The sequence below is a fragment of the Ovis canadensis genome, chromosome 2, assembly GCF_042477335.2.
Source record: "Ovis canadensis isolate MfBH-ARS-UI-01 breed Bighorn chromosome 2, ARS-UI_OviCan_v2, whole genome shotgun sequence".
In the NCBI taxonomy this organism is placed as follows: Eukaryota; Metazoa; Chordata; class Mammalia; order Artiodactyla; family Bovidae; genus Ovis; species Ovis canadensis.
In genome coordinates, this window is record NC_091246.1 from 251,354,529 (window position 1) to 251,361,603 (window position 7,075).

Here is a 7,075-nt window from a genome sequence, read left to right on the forward strand (position 1 = left end):
TATCCCAAGCATGGCCTGCCTCTGATCCAGTAGCTGAGTGTCCTGCCTCCCAGAGAAGGAATGGGGCGCTGCGGGCGGAAGTGTGCTGTGCTTGGGAGCTGAGTGTAGACGCCCTCACTGGGTCCTGTCCCTTCTCGTTGCTTCTGGAACAGCCTCATGTTGGGCGCGGGGGGGTTGGGGGGGGGAGTCACCCGGGCTGGTGTGAGATCACAGAGGCAGTGCTCTGTTTCTGTGCTAAGTCCTCGGGCCACAAAGCAGCATTTGACATCGCTTAGCCACTTTGCTACCTTGTGGACAGCTCACCCTGGCCTCCATGGCTGGGATTCCTTCCTCCCACAGCCTCCTTGGGACCTCTCCTCCCTTCAGGGGCCTTCTTACACCCTTGAGCTTGGTGTCCGCCCCTCCTCCCTCCTTCAGCTCTTCCGCCTCTAAACTTGTTCCTTGGAAGGGTGCAGTTGCCCAAGAACTTCCACCGTTCTTTGTATTCAGAAGGCTGGAGAGGCCAGCCTGGTCCCATTCATCCAGGCAGAGTTCAAGGCTGTCTCTCCCCTTGTCTTCCTTCCCTTCTCTCCTGTCCCTGGCTGTTGTTCTTTAGTCACTAAGTTGTGTCTGACTCTTTGCCACCCCATGGACTGCAGCATGTCAGGCTTCCCTGTCCTTCCCCATCTCTCGGGAGTTTGTTCCAACTCATGTCCATTGAGTCAGTGATGCCATCAGCCATCTCATCCTCTGCCGTCCCCTTCTTATCCTGCCCTCAGTCTTTCTCAGCATCAGAGTCTTTTCCAGTGAGTCGACTTTTCGCATCAGGTGCCCAAAGTGTTGGAGCTTCAGCTTCAGCATCAGTCCTTCCAGTGAATATTCCGGGCTGATTCAGCAGACAAAACCCTGCTTGAGACTTGAACCCACCTGGCTGGGACTCGAACCCAGCCAAAAGCCACAGAACTGCAAGGAGATCCAGCCAGTCCATCCTAAAGGAGATCAGTCCTGAGTGCTCATTGGAAGGACTGATGTTGAAGCTGAAACTCCAATACTTTGGCCACCTGATGCAAAGAACTGACTCATCTGAAAAGACCCTGGTGCTGGGAAAGATTGAGGGCAGGAGGAGAAGGGGACAACAGAGGATGAGACAGTTGGATGGCATCACTGACTCAATGGACATGAGTTTGAGTAAGCTCCAGGAGCTGGTGATGGACAGGGAGGACTGGTGTGCTGTGGTCCATGGGGTCGCAAAGAGTTGGACATGACTGAGCGACTGAACTGAACTGAACACCTCCAGTGAACATTCAGGGTTGATTTCCTTTAGGATTGACTGATTTGATCTCCTTGTCCAAGGGACTCTCAAGAGTCTTCTCCAACAGCACAGTTTAAAAGCATCAGTTCTTTGTTGCTCAGCCTTCTTTATCTGCATAACAATAACCTCAGATATGCAGATGATACCAGCCAAATGGCAGAAAGCAAAAAGGAACTAAAGAGCCTCTTAATGAAGGTGAAAGAGGAGAGTGAAAACCTGCCTTAGAACTCAACATTCAAAAAACTAAGATAATCGAACCTGGTCCCATCACTTCATGGCAAATAGATAGGGAAACAATGGAAACAGTGACAGGCTTTCTTTTCTTGGCTCCAAAATTGTTGCAGACAGTGACTGCAGCCATGAAATTAAAAGACACTTGCCCCTTGGAACAAAAGCTATGACAAACCTAGACAGCATATTCAAAAGCAGAGATATTACTTTGCCAACAAAGGTCCATGTAGTCAAAGCTATGGTTTTTCCAGTAGTCATGTATGGATGTGAGAGTTGGACCATAAAGAAGGCTGAGTGCCGAAGAATTGATGCTTTTGAACTGTGGTGCAGGAGAAGGCTCTTACGAGTCCCTTGGACTCCAAAGAGATCAAACCAGTCAATCCTAAAGGAAATCAATCCTGAATATTCATTGGAAGGTCTGGTGCTGAAGCGGAAGCTTCAGTACTTTGGCCACCTGATGCGAAGAGCCGACTCATTGGAAAAGACCCTGATGCTGGGAAAGATTGAAGGCAGGAGAACAGGATGACAGAGGATGAGATCGTTGGATGGCATCACTGATTCAATGGACATGAGTGGAAGCCTGATGTGCTGCAGTCCATGGGTTGCAAAATGTTGGACATGACTGAGGGACTGAAGAACAACAGCCTTCTTTATGGTCCAACTCTCACATCCATACATGACTACTGGAAAAACCATAGCTTCGACTTATGGATCTTTGTCATCAAAGTGATGTCTCTGCTTTTTAATATGTTGTCTAGGTTTGTCATAGCTTTTCTTCCAAGGAGCAAGCATCTTTTAATTTTGTGGCTGCAGTCACAGTACAAAGTGATTTTGGAGCCCAAGAAAATAAAGCCTGTCACTGTTTCCGTTATTTTCCCATCTATTTGCTTTGAAGTGATGTGACTGACCAGATGCCATAATCGTAGTGTTTTGAATGTTGAGTCTTAATCCAATTTTTATTACTTTCCTCTTTCACCTTCCTCAAGAGGCTCTTTAGTTCCTCTTTGCTTTGTGCCATTAGGGTGGTGTCATCTGTATATCTGAGGTCGTTGATATTTCTTCCAGCAATCTTGATTCCAGCTTGTGTTACACATCCAACCCAGCACTTCTCATGATGTACTCTGCATAGAAGTTAAGTAGGCAGCATGACAATATAGAGCCTTGACGTACTCCTTTCCCAATTTGGAACCAGTCTGTTGTTCTTGTCTGGTTCTTTTTTTTTTTTTTTTCTTGTCTGGTTCTAACTGCTGCTTCTTGTCCTGCATACAGGTTTCAAAGCAGTATCATCACTGCTTCATAGACTTGCGTGTAGTTGGAATTTTTTTTCTTTTTTCAGTTTAATTTTTTGTACTTAATAGAGCATAATTTTATTTTCTAAGCAATAAAAAAGTAATGTGTGCTTTTTTGTAAATGGATTTACAGATGACAGTGATAATCTAAGTGTTTATAGGAAAAGTAACTGTTTTTACAGCCGTCTGCTGCTTGAGCATCTAAACATTTTACAAAGCAATCTCTACCTTCAATTTCTTTCTATAATTGATTTATTTTGGCCTGTGCTAGGTGTTCACTGCTGCAGGGATTTTTGTCTAGTGTGGCCAGTGGGGGCTCCTCTCTAGTTGCTTGCATGGGCTGCTCGTAGCGGTGGCTTCTCTAGGCACCCACCCTCAGTCGTGGCCCCTCCAGGGCTCCAGAGCACAGACTCAGGTGTTGTGGTCCACGGGCGTGGCTGCTCCGCCGCCTGTGGGATCTTTCCAAACCAGAAGAACCATTCTGTGTCTCCTGCACTGGCAGGTGGATTCTTTATCCCTGAGCTACCAGGGAAACCCATCTATCATATTTACACTTGTATTAGTTGAAGAAGTCAGGTAACTGACTTATTGTAGGCGTATAATTAAAAAATCAGTCGCTTGCCCCATCCTTTCCCCAATCTCAGGTCTCACTTCCAAAGACGGCCCCTCTTTTACACATTCTAGATGGCACTTCTGCCACATGCCTTCTTATTTTTAAATAACGCACCTAATCCAGACTTTCCACTTTTTGAAACTGTGTCTATTGCCTCCCTTCTATGGAAGATGAAGATATAATTCCCTCCATCCATCTCATCCCACACATTATTTTCCTTCCCTGCCTCTCAGTTTAGCTATAGCATTGTACTGCTGTTGCTTCAGTGTTTAAATATAATGTTAATAACTATGGAACTATTGTTCATAGCTCAGCCTTGAAGTATGTTATGATTTCATTTTTTCCTTATTGGGCAACATTTTTGCTTTTCTGGAGATATTTAATCACCTCATTAAAAACAAACAAACAAACAGGGACTTCCCTGGTGGCTCAGTGGCCAAGACTGCAAGCTCCCCATGTAGGGGGCCCAGGTTCCATCCCTGGCCAAGGAATTAGATCCCACATGCTGCAATAAACAGTTTGCATGCTCCAACTAAAGACCCAGCATGCCACAGTGAAGAATGAATTTTGCTTCCCGCCAGCCAGAATTTATTTCCTTGTTTTTGGCAGAACATGTATTCCAATAGCTTTGACTGATAGTTTTGCTAGGCTAGAAATAAATTGCCCCCACAGTTTTGGGGAGATGATCTATTGTTGCTATTGAAGTCAGCTGACACTCTGACATCTGATCCTGTGTGTGTATATGTGTGACTTGATTTTTCTCTCTGGACTTTCTCAGGATCTCTCAGAGCTCTAAAGTTTCAAATGTGCGTTTATCATGGGCACTGGGTGAACCTGTCAATGTGGAAATCAATCTCTTAATCTAAAAATCAATTTGGGGGACATTTCTGTGTGCTAATTTCCTCCATTCCATTTCTGTTTTTTTTTTTTTTCTGTTTTGGTTGGATATTGGACCCCTTGGGTTGATCCTCTATTTTTTCAAAATATTCTTTCCAATTTTCCATTTTGAAAAACGTCCTGTTTTCTGGGACATTACCGCAACTTTATTTTCCCAATTTTGTAGTTGGATTTTTATGTTTCTTCTCATAATTTTTCATTTTAAGAGCAAATTCTTATTCTTTTTTTTAAATAACAGCCTACTCTTATTCATGGATGTAATATTATCTCCTGTGTCTCTCAAAACATGAATTATAATTGCTTTAAAATTTTTAATTGTGATAAAAGACATGTAAGGTAACATTTACCATCGTAACCATTCTTCAGTGTGCAGTTCAGGATTGTCAAGTACATCCACATTGTCATGCAGTTGATCTTCAGAACTTTTTCATCTTGCAAAATCAAAACTCTATACTCCATTTCTTCCCCAGTCCCCCCATCCTCAGCCCCTGGCAAGCATCATTTAACCCTCTGTCTTTATGAATCTGACTGCTCTAGATACCTCATATAGGTGGAATCATAGAGCATCTGTCTTTTTGTGAGTGGTTTATTTCAGTTAGCATAATGTCCTAATGCTCATCCATGATGTAGCATGTGTCAGTAATTACATCCTTTTTAAGGCTGAACAGTGTCCATTGTACACATATGTTTTGTGTAGCCGTTCATCCACTGATGGAGACTTGGGTTGCTTCCACCTTTTGGCTAGTGTGACTAATGTTGCCATGAACATAGATATCTCTTAGAGATCATGCTTTCAATTCTTTGGGATGTATAATGGGACGAGAAATTGCTGGATCATATGATAATTCTATTTTTAATATTCTGAAGAATTACCATACTGTTTTCCATAATGGCTGTGCCAATTTACGTTGCACAAGGGCTCTAATTTCCCATATCCTAACTAACAGTTGTTATTTTCTTCCTTCCTCTCTCAACTCACTCTTTCTTTCTCTTGTTTGGTAGGAGCCACCCTGATGGATAGGAGGTGGTATCTCATTGTGGTTTTGATTTGCATTTCCCTAATTAGTGATGTTGAGCATTTTTTCATGCACTCATTAGCTATTTGTATATTTGCTTTAGAGAGATGCCTATTCAAATCTTTTGCCTGTTTAAAAATTGGCTTATTCTTTTGTTATTGCTGTTGAATCATAGGAGTTCTTTATAGATTTTGGGTACTAACCCCCTAGAGTTTATAGTTTTGGGTCTTGTTTTTAAGTCTTCTATCCGGTTTTGTGTTAGTTTTGGTATATGGTATAAGGTAAGGATCCACCATCATTCTTTTACATGTTGATATGTAGTTTTCCCAATGCCATTTGTTGAAAAGACTGTCCTTTTCCCATTGACTGGCTTTGGCACCCTTATTGAAATCATTTGGTCATGCGTGCAAGCATTTATTTCCCTCTCTATTCTATTCTTGGTCTCTATGTCTGTCTTTATGCCTGTACTGCATTGCTTGGGTTACTCTAGCTTTGTAATAAGTTTTGAAATAAGGAAGTATGAGACCTCCAACTTTGCTCTTTTTCAGGGTCCCTTGAGATTCCATGTGAATTTTAGAATGGATTTTCCTTTTTCTGGAAAAAAAAATGCCGTTGAGATTCTGATAGGGTTTGCATTAAATCTATAAACTGCTTTGAGTAGCATTGGCATCTTAACTTCCAATCCATGAAGACAGATGTCTTCACTGCTGTGTATTTGTGTTGTCTTTATTTTTTTTCCAAAAATATTTTGTAGTTTTCACTTCCTTGGTGAAGTTTATTCCTAAGTAGTTTATTCTTTTTGATGCTATTGTACATGAAATTTTTTTTATTAATGTTCTTTTTAGAAGTTGTTCTTGGCTAGGAATGTAACAGATTTTTGTATGTTGATTTTATACCTGATTATTTTGCTGAATTCGTTTATCCTAAGGTTTTTTTGTGAAATCTTTAGAGTTTTCTAATCATAGTTGTTTCTAACAGGTTGTTTTTTTTTTTTTCAGTTTCATGAACTGCTCTGCTGCTCGAGTTCTTTCTCCCTGTTTTGTTTTGCTTTTTAATTGAAAGATATACAACTCTGTCATGCTTCCAGCTTTCCTCTAATGTCTGATAATCACTGTCATCTAGTCCTGTCTGAGAGGCTCAAACACTGGTTGAAGCGCTGTGTACGGGAGATGGAAGGTGATGAACAGAGCTTGTCACGTGTGGGCCTCCTTATCTGAAGACGTGCTCAGCTAGGTTTACAAAGAAACCCTGACAAAAGACTCGTTGAGCAGACTTGACTCAGGCTTCTCTGAATCCTTTTCTCAACTAGACCCCATCCTTGTCCCATCCTGCATCACCCAATTTTAGGAAGAATCTTGTTAAGTCAGTGTAGACAGAATCCCATACCCTGGATATCTGATCACCCTTGATGCGATCTGGTCAAATTCCTCACCCTCCCGTCGTCCCCCTGCTGACCACTGACCGCTCATGGCAGACTCGAAGGTCTGCCTTTGTGGTTTAGTCAGAATCCCCTCTTAGCTCTGATTTTTCCTCTTAGTAATTTGCCTTTCACCTGTACTACAACCCCTACCCTAGCTGGCCGTGAAATGCCCCTTTGTTCATGTTGTATTTGGAATCGATGCCAGTTCTATCCTGAGGTTTCTCTATTGCAATCATTCCTAAATAAAATCTCTCTCTCTCTTTTTTTTTTTTGCCACTTTTCTTCGCCTCCCCCTCACCCCCTAAAATCTGTTTTTAC